The sequence below is a fragment of the Rattus norvegicus genome, chromosome 6, assembly GCF_036323735.1.
Source record: "Rattus norvegicus strain BN/NHsdMcwi chromosome 6, GRCr8, whole genome shotgun sequence".
Lineage (NCBI taxonomy): Eukaryota > Metazoa > Chordata > Mammalia > Rodentia > Muridae > Rattus > Rattus norvegicus.
The window spans coordinates 50,051,037-50,064,396 of NC_086024.1; positions in this window are offsets into that span (position 1 = coordinate 50,051,037).

A 13,360-nucleotide genomic window follows, 5' to 3' on the forward strand; every position below is an offset into this window, starting at 1 on the left:
GTTATGTTCACTGTCACAGAAGTTTAGTAAGTGCTGGTGGACCTAAGTGAGTGAAGCAAGTACTGATGACCAAAAGGAGAATAATTGCCTGACCTATCAAGTCAGGTCTTTTCTCATTAACCCTCTGAAGATTTGAAAACTGAAAAAAAAAAACCAAAAAACACTGGTAAGTTTTCTGCTTCTGTCACTTCCAGCCCTGTGTACATGGCTTCTGTCTGTGTAGAGTCCACTATACTCTTCTGTATGCTCACCTCCTCACTAGAAAGTCCCCTTTGGATATTTGTGATATAATAGTTATTGCTTTTAGGTTTTTTATTTCTCTTAAGAATAACCCTTCCAAGTAGCTACCATTCCTCCTTTAGTTTCTGTTCTCTCCTCTGGCCATTTCATGATTTTGTCAGTTACCCTAACATCCCTCCATCTCAACCTCTATAACCCTGTAGTCATTTATTCCCATCCCTGCAGGGATTTGTCTATATAAGATCACTGAATGGACTCCTTTGCTTGCATCCTGCATTATTAGGTACATCCTGTTCCTACCTGAGGCCATCCTGTTGGTGCTCAGGGCAAGCAATCTCATAGTCTGCAAAATGGTGCATGAACATCCACGGGCAGATGTTTGCCAGTGGGGGACCTGGGGCATATCTGTTGTCCTTTGCTTTCCTAACATATAGTCCCAAGAAACAGTTCGTTCTGCTCTATGAACAGATAGGAAATTACAAGCAATGCATGCACATGCATATGAAAGCAAGGGTATCAGAGAAAAACTGAACATGAGAGCACACAAACCAACAAACCAACCAACATTTAATAGCCTTGATGGGCCTACATCGAAAGGAGTAAAGCTGTGTGTATTTTTAGAGTTTTGCATCTTTCTGGAGCTTCTGAGGATGTAGATAAAATGAAAGATTGACTTAGGAAAAAACTGAAAGGGACCTACGTCCGGTGATGAAAAGGAGCGATGACTTAAATAACCACTGAAAAGGGAAGAAAGGATCTGAAAGAAGCTAATTAGTATAAAATGAATGGGTGCAGCTTAGAATAATAGAGACATAGAGGGAATTATCTCTAATGTTCAGATAATTGGTGTCAAGTTCCAAGATTTTAAGTTACCTCACCAATCATCTGAAAACTGTGTGTGAATATCAGAAGTCAACCTCTCATCATCATCCAACTCTGTCTGTCTGTCTGCCTGTCTATCATCTATCAGTCATCTCTTCCTCCTTTCCTCTCTCATCATCTCTCATCTCTCATCTCTCATCTCTCTCTCTCTCTCTCTCTCTCTCTCTCTCTCTCTCTCTCTCTCTCTCTCTGTGTGTGTGTGTGTGTATCCATGACTGTCCTAGAACTCTCTATATGTAGAGCACACTGAGCTTAAACTTACAAAGTTCTACCTGCCTCTACCTTTGCCTCCTGTGTTCTAGAGTTAAAGGCAAGCTCCATTACATCCAGCTCCCACCATTTTTTGAAGGTAGATTCTCTCACTAATATATGGAGCTTGCCAAGCAAGAAAGGTTGACTGGCTAGCAAAGCCCAGGATCCACCTGTTTTCACCTCTCCACTGGGATTACAAGAGTGCACCATGGTGGTTGCCTTTTTATGTGAGTTCTATAGGTTGAACTTAGGTCTTTATGCTTATATAACAAACATTTTCCTAAATGAGCTATCTCTTCAGACCAGAAACCTCTTGTTTAAAAGAATGTCCTGTAGTAAGAAAGAAATCTACAAGGGTTATCTTTGATTCTGTGAGGATTCTGTCTTCTATTGTAGCATCTGATGTCACATTATAGATGATGTCTAAGTGAGCACCCACCAGGAGGATGAGAAGAGTCATTTAACCATTCCAGATGTGACAGATTGAGATGATTAAATGTCTCTCATGTGGATGAGAACATTTGAAGGAGCATTGCATCTAACCTGAAGCTCTGATTTCTGGACAAGGTTAAGTCGTTACCTGGCCCTCAGTGTATAAAGTTTCTCTTGAATATTGAGCCTAAACAAACAGCAGACAACTAAAAACAAATTAAAAGAGTAGTGTGGAAATAAAAGGGCATTTTAAGTATAAAATCTCACTTCCCCTTAGTTAAAAAAGAAGGGCAAACCTAGTACCTATCTCTTTTGGTCAGACATGAACTTTTTTTTTTTTTTTTTTTTTTTTGGTTCTTTTTTTTCGGAGCTGGGGACCGAACCCAGGGCCTTGCGCTTCCTAGGTAAGCGCTCTACCATTGAGCTAAATCCCCAGCCCCATGAACTTTTATTATCCTGCCCCTACACATCCCTGCAGCTCATTTGAGAGCTTTTATCTAGTTTTTGTTTGTTTTTGCTAAATCTTGAGGAACTCAAAGTGGACTTTGTAGTAAGGGATGGCCTCTGTGTCTATAGGTAGAATCAGGACACTGTAGCAATCTTACTAGAGGTCTATGGCCTGGTTAGACCTCCTTCTTCCTTTTCATGGGTTAACTTCCTGTTCCAGTCTTCTTCATGGTCTGACCCTGGAGTGTTGCCTTATCTACCTAGCCTGTTCCATCTCCTATCAGTCATTAGGAAGCTTATGGCTTTCCTGTCCCACACAAACTTCAACTCCCAACTCTAAAGCTCACTGCCTACCTCTTCCTCCTCTTCATGCTGGGAAGGGGTGGCTTCCAGCCTCCTTATTCCCATCTCAGCCTCCAGAGAACTGCAACTTCTCTAGATCCTGGTTGGACTAACTCCCAGCACTGATTCTAAAGCTTTTTCTGCAGACCTGGCTGGTCTGGCTATGTGAGACCTTTTTTTAGGACTCCGTGGTGAACCAAGGTCACTGGTGTCTGATCCCAGTGTCTGAATGGTTCAGATGAGGCCAGGGTGATGCTTGCTCCAGGATTTCTAAGTTCTTTATCAGCATTCTAGAACCAGGACTGCACAAAGGGCTTGTTTTTAGCTTGTCTCTGTATCCTGGGAGCCTACCAACCCTACCCACCCTACCTCTTTCTTCTATGTTATCTTGGCAGCTGGGATGTATTCATGTGCTTCAAGAGTACAAAACAAGACACTGTCAGAAGTGGGCAGTGCAGGAGAAAGAATTTGCTTTCATATGCCTTCCAAGATCAATAGAGACATGGGTGTGGCCTCCCCCACCTGCATTTGAAGTAGATGCTGGTCACAGCCAGGCTGTCAACAGCAGGATAGCCTTTTAGGCCCCCAAGGCCTGGCTTCTTGACTGGGCATCTCTCATTTCCCACTCCTGTCTCACCAGGTGGCTAGGGAAGGTCTAGTCAGCAAAGCACATCAGAAAATGGGTATTTTTAAACTATGATGTCAGTTGTAAAAAATAAATAACTTGTTGGAGTCATGCTCTGTACAGGAGATTCAGGTCATGTCTGCTATGTGAAATTCTAGAAGGAAGCATGGCATCCTTTACTATTGTTTTGCCTTGAGGAAGGAAGATATTATAAAGAAAAGAAAAATGCAGGGAGATGTCTCAGTTACTAATGCCTGCAGTGCAAAAGGACCTGAATTCAGAGCCCCGTAACCAATGTAAAAAACCTGGTGTGGTAGCATACCCTACAGTTCCACTTTGAGGGAGGCAGAAACAGGAGGAACCCTGAGTTTAAGAGCCATGTTTTCTGGTTAAACTGTTGTGCTCTATCTAGCCTATGAGAGATCTGGTCCCAAAGAAAGTGGATAGTGTTACCAAGGATAATGTTTGCATTTGTCCTTTGACCACTAGCACACACATCATGCCCGTACACATGTGAAAGAGTGTGTGTGTGTGTGTGTGTGTGTGTGTGTACATGCAAACACAGAACTCTTACACACACACACACACACACACACACACACACACACACACACACACACACACGCAAAGATGGAAGGAAAAGGGAAAGGCTTAAGGTAAATTGTAAGTTTACCAAAACATAAAGAAATAAAGAAAAGCCAACTCCTGGAAATACATTATTTCTTACAAGCAAACTTAGCAAGCAAAACCAGTTGGTTCAAGTCTCCCAAAGCAGGGTAGACTGAGCAGCAGATGCTGTGAGTGCCTCTCAACAGGATTACAACCAGGTTCTCAGTTCTCAGTTGCTCCGTGGACCTGCTGTCTCTAGGCCCTGCCACACTCTCCTCCAAGACTGATCCTGAGTCCCAGCAGTGTTCTGCAGCCTTCTAGAAAGTGGTGTCCCCAGGAGAGAGGTGCAGAGCAGGGACAGATGGGCTCTAAAAGGAAGGAATTACCTGACCAAGTCACAATTATTACAGGTCTCTGGGTTCATTGTCAGTCAGAGTGGCAGTTGAAGGCACAGCAGCTGGGACAGATGGCTTATCTCCAGCTAGTGTGCTAATGGGATCTCAGCCAACTCAAATCTTTTCTTCCCTCTGGAAAGAAATAGAAAAAGAAAAGACTCAAACAGTTGTCAATTAGTCAGCGTTAAAGGGGAGGAAGGATCATTTCTACAAAAGGGTTCATTTGTCTGCTTCCTTCTAATCCCCACTTGCAGTTTTTTAAAGCAAAGATTTTGTTTATTTATTGTGACTTCAAACATGTTTTGGGTGGAACGTTCAACGTAGAATAAATCCCATGCCAAATCTTTGTTCTATGTTAGCTTACAACACAGCCTTCTCACAACTGGACCATTTTAATCAAGTGGTTAGCATTTTAATTAGCCAAGACTTCTCCCCCTTCCACTACCCCAAGCTGTGATTTGCAGTGCATTCTGGTACACAGTGCGTAGTATCAAAACAAGAAAGGGTTGGTATTTCTATGTCAGGACATACCCCAAGTAAGTGGACCCCATAGACCTGGCTTAAGAAGACCAGGAAGAAGAATCATATCAAACATTCACATCTTCAGGTGCCATGCCATGCCCACAGGGCAGCCTTCACTGTATGATGGGAACTGAAGCCCACAGTATGGACAGACAGCAGCCCTGGCTCAAGGGATATGTAAACACACTTGTATATTGGCAGGTAACCATGAAGTGTCGCCCTGTAGTACTTGTCACCTGACAAGCAATGCTGGATTTACAGAAATTTAAATTATGGCTACATTTTCACTCCATCTCAGTTACTAATAGCAGTGAGATCTGAAGGGTTCATTCTTAAGTTTTAGGTTTTATCCTTTTAAAAATCATAAATTTCGATGTCTCTGGCTGGTAAGATGTGTGTCATGAGCTCAATGTGATAACAGTGGCATGATTGTACCACAGGAGCAGGTAAGATATTTTTCTATCCCTACCCATTTGAACTCTTTCTCAGATAATCCCCTATATGCATGAAGATATACCTTTGTATTAGTGGCAAGCTAATGAAAATGGGTCCTGTTCCTTTTCTGTCTCCTTCACTTTGATTTTGAATAAAATGGTGACATTCCTTTGCATCCACCTTTTCAATGGATACACATGCTTCCTCCTTGTCACGGTCATTTTGGTGTTTGGGACACTGCACTGTGATTACATCAGGACTCCACAATTATCAAGCACCTACCTGGGGTTCATATATCCCGTTCTTTACTCTCACACATTTGCTTTTGTTTAAGGGTCTCCAGCTGAAAGAACTAGAATGACTGTCCAGTGGCCTGTGGAACTCTCAGGAAGATGGCCTTTGTCCTCCTTTCCCAGGGCTCTCTCACTCCATCTTCCTTGGGATCATCCTCCAGAAGATACACCTCTCTGGCTTGGGCTTTGTACATGCCATCCTCTGCTTGCCAAATTCTTTATTCTCTCAGAACCCCATATGAGCAGCTTTAGCTTGCATTGTCTCATGGAAATGTCTTTTTCCCATGTGGCAAAACAGGAAAATCACATGACAACTACACATTCCAAGAGTATTTTTAAAATTTTCTCTTGTGCAAGACTTAACTTAGGGAAGTGCCCTCACTTAGTGAGCCCACGACCTTTCCCTTTCTGTTGTTCAACTGCTCACATCTGCCCCCTTTACCTCTTCCTTTTTCACGGGGTCCACAGTTCCCTGTGAGATTGATGGGAAACATTTTCATTTAATGCTGTTATAGGTGTCATATGATTGACTTCTGGGATCTCAATCATTTCTCCTCAAACTGTGCAATTCTAGTCTTTTTCTCTACCTTCCCACCAACTATAAATGAACACATATATTATGGATGTATATAAATGTGTGTACATGCTCCATGGTTAATTACTGACTTTGAAATTATACATTTACACAGCTTTTCCACTCTCTGGTCCTAGTGACAACAGGTATTTATGGGGCTGACTCAGCTTTCTACAATAAATCATTTTTTTCCGTTGTCTCTTCTCAATTTAGATCATATTTACTGGCAGAAATAACTACTACTTAACTGCTTTTAATTTTTAGACCACTCATAGAGACACTCTGGTATATAAGTGGCTGTACAATGTCACCAACTTAGTGAGTCTGAGGATAAGTATAGATCTCTGAAACCGTGACCACCATCAACCCATGCACATGCCTATACTTTCCCAAGGTTTGTTCTACCCCATTAGTATTACTGTTTTGCTTTTGGTAGTTATGATAGTCATAACAGTAAGCATTATATTTATTCTCTTAATAAAATTCTAGTACATTAAAGCACTGTTAGCAAGTAGACTCTATTTATTGCTAATATTTTTTTTTCGGAGCTGGGGACCGAACCCAGGGCCTTGTGCTTCCTAGACAAGTGCTCTACCACTGAGCTAAATCCCCAACCCCTTATTGCTAATATTTTAAGGAGATGCTTTGACAGTTACCATGTCTCTCCATGCTCACCATAATTGGCTCAGAGAAAGACAAGTGTCCCATTTCTGGGTGAGGTGGGGTGGTAGGTGTTGAACAATTGTTGAGTGGTCTTAATGTGTCATGATGTGTCACTATGGAGGTTAAGGGTTGCCACCCACTACTGCACAAGAAGACCAACCATCACAAGAAGGGACAATCATCACATGATGAGGCCTGGCCCAAATCTAACATCTGTTTTAAAAACATTTAAAAGATCACACCTTTACTTTTAATTGTGGGTCATGTGTGTGAGTGTGTGCGTGCACAAGCGCATAAGCATGCAGTTCCTGTGGATACCAGAAGAGGGCGTGTGGTACCCTGGAGCTGGAGTTACAAATGGTTGTTAGATTCCAGATGTTGAGTGGAGAGTCTCTACAAGGATAGTGTATACTTGTAACCGGTAACCAGTCCCTCTAGTACGAGAAAATATTCTGACTGGAAATGAGAGTTAAAGCTGAGAGCTCAGTTATCTATGGTGCGGCTGAGCCCATTGTTCTCTCACACGATGCTGCAGCTGTTTGCTCTAAGTTCAGTGTCGTGTCTCCGTTTCCCTGGAGACTGAGCTTTGTAACACCATTCCCAGAAGAATTCATTTGACAGGAGGAGTATCTGGACGGAGTTTGAGATACTGCTTAGGACTTTGTTGCTGATATGAAATATAATTCTAAACCCAAAATTACAAGTGATAAGAGTTTGCAGCATCCCAGCAAATACCACTTAGTACTTCCACATGGTTATGGATTGCATGCAAGTTCTGTCCAGCACGCACATGCCTAATGGCCATTCATTTCCTCTCTGTGAAGACAGACCACGCTGTGTGTAAAGTGAGGCTGCAAAGACAGTCACACTTGTCATCTCCTGTGCTGCCAAGCTTTCTTGCACAGTGTTCTGAAGACCCCAGTCCTGGACACTCCCTGGTGATTTCCTCATTATCCCTTCTCTGTCCGGAGGCAAGCATCATCCCTCCACTAACCAAAGAACAAGAGATAGTGCCACCAAAATAGCCTTCATTCTCTGTGACCAAATAATGAACTATTGTAGCAACAGAAGGGTCATTTCACTCTCTGCTCTCTCCTCCATCTCCATGGCGCAACTTAGAGCCAGGAATGTTTAAAAAAATGAAGTTGGACCATGCTCACTGTCACTTGTGAGCACAGTGCTGTGGAAGTTATGTGGTTTAGAAAGTTAACAGAAGTCATCAAGTCTGTCTGTACTGTCCCACACTAACACACTGGAGTCACAGACATCAAAGTAAGAGGAACTGCTGGGAAGAGGAAGGGCTCCCAGGTGAAGTACATATACGTATGAGAGCACAAAAGAATAAATCAAAAACAAGGCTTAATAGAAATGTAGCCTGTTCTGGGATGCCCATTATTGCTCTCCATTTGAATCAACCTTGTCAATTTTAGTGGACACAAGTTTATTTATATGTTTACTCTTGACCCAATTCCCACATTTTCAAATTATTAGTGATTTCTGTCAGCGATAGGGACACACATCATAAGATCCACAGAATTACCTTTGATGGTGGTTAATGGCAAATCCCTTGAAAGACAGGCCACATGGGGAAGAAGCTGGGATCCCCAGTCACAGACCTGATCATGGAGTCAGAACTGGGACATGAATTTTGAGCCAGGACCTCACACTGATCTGGCAAGCACAATAACACTAAGCCACACACCCAGCTTCCCATAATTAACCTTATTTTATTGTTGTGGTGGGGGAACTGGGTTCTGATGAGGCCAAGTGGCCTCGGTTTCTGTTGCTTAGGTTCTTGCCCTTGCCTCTCACCATCTGCTTATCTCTGGTGTTAGCTGGTCTTGTTTTCTCTGACAGTGGCTTGACCCTTCTGTGTAAGCCCATGTGTCAGCACTCCCAGAGACTGGCTTTCTCCCAGTGGGATCTGGGTACAGAGAGCTGTGTCACAGGATCAGCTCTGGGTGCAGGCAGAAACAGGAAGGATCCTGTCCCAGAATGCTCCTCAGTTCCTGTCCCCAGAGGCCTCCAGATGGGTTCCTCTTGGGCCAGAAATGTGAGCAGAAGTGGTGGTCTCACCTATGTTCTCTGGATTGTCCTTACTTCTGAGAATCCAGCTCTCTCCCTATGGGATTTCTTTGTTTTATTATATGTATATGTTTCCACTATTATACACATTCATGCATAACAGATTTCAGAGTTTTAGCCTGTATTTCTGAGTTTCTTCTTTCTTACTGTGGTTTCTGACTTCTTTTCGGGGTCACATGGTTTTCTGGTGCAGAACTTGGCTGCTGCAATGTCCTTGCTCCCTCTACTCTTTGTCCAGGTGAAGCATCCCATGACTTCCAGAATGCCCTTGAATTCCAAGACAGATGGAGCCTCTGTTCCTAGAAGACCCCAAGGTCTGGACGGCTGCTCAGCGCTGATCATGCCAGGGCAGAGGCTTCACACCTGAGCTGGAAACCCTGTGGTAGAAGTCTAATTTGGAAACCTAGAGAGACTCACCCTTTCAGAGTATTTGCCCTCTAAACGCCCCGTGTCTTTTTGATGCTGTCTGCTTTCCCAGGGTGAGAGCTGACCAATTTTGCAGGTGGAGAGGTCTCACAGTCTAATAATTCTAGGATGTGTCTCCACTTTGATTGCTTGTTCATGAATTTCTAAAGGAAAGGAAATTAAAGGAACAATTCAGGTCAGCCAAAACTATCAGGGTGCTCTTAGGAAGCTTTTTTTTTTTTTTATTAACTTGAGTATTTCTTATGTACATTTCGAGTGTTATTCCCTTTCCCGGTTTCCGGGCAAACATCCCCCTCCCCCCTCCCCTTCCTTATGGGTGTTCCCCTCCCCATCCTCCCCCCTTGTCGCCCTCCCCCCAACAATCTAGTTCACTGGGGGTTCAGTCTTAGCAGGACCCAGGGCTTCCCCTTCCACTGGTGATCTTACTAGGATATTCAATGCTACCTATGAGGTCAGAGTCCAGGGTCAGTCCATGTATAGTCTTTAGGTAGTGGCTTAGTCCCTGGAAGCTCTGGTTGCTTGGCATTGTTGTACATATGGGGTCTCGAGCCCCTTCAAGCTCTTCCAGTTCTTTCTCTGATTCCTTCAATGGGGCTCCTATTCTCAATTCAGTGGTTTGCTGCTGGCATATGCCTCTGTGTTTGCTGTATTCTGGCTGTGTCTCTCGGGAGAGATCTACATCCGGCTCCTGTCGGCCTGCACTTCTTTGCTTCATCCATCTTGTCTAATTGGATGGCTGTATATGCATGGGCCACATGTGGTGCAGGCTCTGAATGGGTGTTCCTTCTGTGTCTGTTTTAATCTTTGCCTCTCTATTCCCTGCCAAGGGTATTCTTGTTCCCCTTTTAAAGAAGGAGTGAAGCATTCACAATTTGATCATCCCTCTTGAGTTTCATTTGTTCTAGGTATCTAGGGTAATTCAAGCATTTGGGCTAATAGCCACTTATCAGAGTGCATACCATGTGTGTTTTTCTGTGATTGGGTTACCTCACTCAGGATGATATTTTCCAGTTCCAACCATTTGCCTACGAATTTCATAAAGTCATTGTTTTTGATAGCTTAGTAATATTCCATTGTGTAGATGTACCACATTTTCTGTATCCATTCCTCTGTTGAAGGGCATCTGGGTTCTTTCCAGCTTCTGGCTATTATAAATAAGGCTGCGATGAACATAGTGGAGCACGTGACTTTTTTATATGTTGGGGCATCTTTTGGGTATATGCCCAAGAGAGGTATAGCTGGATCCTCAGGCAGTTCAATGTCCAATTTTCTGAGGAACCTCCAGACTGATTTCCAGAATGGTTGTATCTTAGGAAGCTTTTAGGGTGCTCTTAGGAAGATACCAAACAATTTGCAAATTTGGGAGAAGCTTATCTCAGACTTGCTTCCCCCAAAAGCAGTTGTATCATGATCCAGAATGACCCTAAAACCCCCATGTTTAGAAGTAAAAAGGTAGGGAAAGTCTCCCACTACTTGGTGGTGACTTTGGCCCTTCTCCCTGGATGATGACCTTGTCCTTTGGTGGTGACCTTGGACACTCTCCCTATCTTATGTGGTTTCAACTCAGAAAGCTCCTCTTGGCACAAGAATAAAAGATGATTCACTTGCCTACTCACCACCTACTCTGGTGAGCCACGAGCACTTCAGGCTCTAGTTCCCCAGGTCTAGGGCACAGCCCTGCCAACTCCATAAAAGTTCCCTGGAGATTTTGGCCTCCACCCAGAGTGAGAATTGCTGAAGATGGGGATCTCTGAAAGAGGAGCTGTGTAGACTGCAGGGAGATGAGCCATTCAGATGAGGTTTGGATTACAGTCCATTCTTGTCTTCCCTTAATGTGAAGCAGACATTTGTTCTAGGTTGAATGCATGACTGGTGTTAAGGCTGGAGCAAAGTACTTTGTCCCTAACTCATGAACTTGCATGCTCACTGGGCACATTGGATGATGCTACATCAGTTTAGACACAAGCATAGAGATGATGATGTCCATTCTGCTAAACTGTGAGGAGAAGCCATGAGACATGAGCAAATTTCTAAAGTATACTGAGTTCAGTTAATAAGAGCCCTCACTACAAACATGCACCCACATGTACACACACACACATGCGCATATGCACAAACACAAATACACATATATACATATACACTCACATGCACACACAGAGAGACAAAGACACTCATTCAGAAATACACAGAGACAAACACACATATGTATACATAGACTCACATGCACAAACAAACACAAGAGACACACACATATGAACATCACATATACACCCACACTAATGAACAAATACATGAAGACAAATACAGACATGTACACATACACATACATATACTCACATGTACAAACACACAGAGAGAAACTCATACACCTACCACACACACTCATACACACATACACTCACATGCGCAGATACATACTTGGTTTTCTATTCTAATTGCAGTGTTGTGTATAAATATATCTAATAAAGTATAAACAAGAAGTTTTATTTACCAAGCTCACAATGTGTTAATTGGGAGAATCACAAAGTTGGGAGCATCTAGATGTTTGAATTGTTCTTCTTTGGACACAATGGTGACAAGAGTAATAATGTCAGCTCACGAAATGCAAATGTTGTGAGCAGTGTCAGCTGCATTTATCCTCTAGAGAGTCTCACAGTTGGATGGTATCACACTGGTGTGATGAACCCTACGTGTGACCTTCAGTTTTGCCAGACCACGTGGCAGGATGGGCGCTGGCTATTGAAAGTGGGCCAGTTAACCCTTCTTTTTAGAATTCTGGAATGTGTACTCTCTGAAAAACCATTTTCCTTAGGACTCAGGAGCTGACCTTGCAGAAACTTCTCTGTGTCCAGTTCAGCAAAAATGAAGTCACTTGCAGAGGTCCTTGCAAACTAGCAGGCAGAGTTGCCCTGTGCTGTAGGGTATGCGTGGTCTCTGCGCAAAGAAACGCCTTCTTTGTGACTTCTGTAAGGCTGCACTCTAGGGAGAGTAGAGCTCCTAGTTAAAGTCATTTTACTGGGATTAGTTCCAACAAAGTGACGCATTTAATCAGGAATGATATTCTAGTTTAGCCTTAACATTTACCCAAAACATTTCCTCTTCTGACTTAATCTAGCTGAAACAGGCATCTTTGGTTTTTGAAGATGAATGATATGACTTCCCTCAGAGTGGAAGTCCTCCTCTGTGCCCGGGAAGAACACAGCCAGCCAAGAGTTGGCCTGGGAATTCCCCGGACAGTGTGAGGGCCCCAGCTTTCCTGATATAGAATAAGTGTTAGTAATACCAGGATCCTGAGGCCTCCCGATGCCCCAAGCATCCTCCAAAGTTGCAGGCCAAGGAGCAGCAGCACTTTTGTTCACAGAAAGGAGATCAAAGCTTGACACCTGATTCATGCCACCCATACATACATTACCACACATGCCTGCCATTTCTGGCCTTTATAAAACTTTTTAAATTGATGCATGGTCCTTTGCTTCAAATCATGCTGAGAAGGGAAGAAGCAAAGACAATTCCTTTGCAGCTTTGTAAATCTGATTCATTTCTTCTCCTGTTTACACAAGTTTCATTGAGGCCCTCCATGTTAAACGCTGAGAACCTTGCACTGTCTTACAGGATGCCTGTTCTCAATTTTACTTTTACCTCCCAATTAAGCTGCCATGGCTGAGCAGCCTAACCTTGGGAGCATTGGTAATTGGCCTTCTACAATCTAGTAGTGTTGATTTCTCAGGAAACAGTAAAGAGAGTCAATGTAACCCCTTCTGCCTTGTAAAATTCGATGCTTGTGTCTAGTAAATGCCAATTACTCACAGCTTCAAGATGGCCATTAATTTCACAACAAATGGGGACTTGAAATGAAGAAAAACAAGATACAATCAAGACCAAGCACCGAACACAAGCAAATAACCAAGCGCTCCGTAACTCATAGAAACAGACAAAATTGATACTGAATGTTGTTTTTATATTTAGGATAGCCATGAACCCACACATGTGGAAGCAATTGCCAGTATTTGTGCTGTGGGCTTGTGGTACTGGGGTCTTATGTGTTCTGGGTGTGAGGAGAGGGGTAGTAGCTAGAATAGAAGGTGCTTGAAGGGCTCTGGTGAACTACTTCACTTGAAGTATCTCTTCCTTTAGT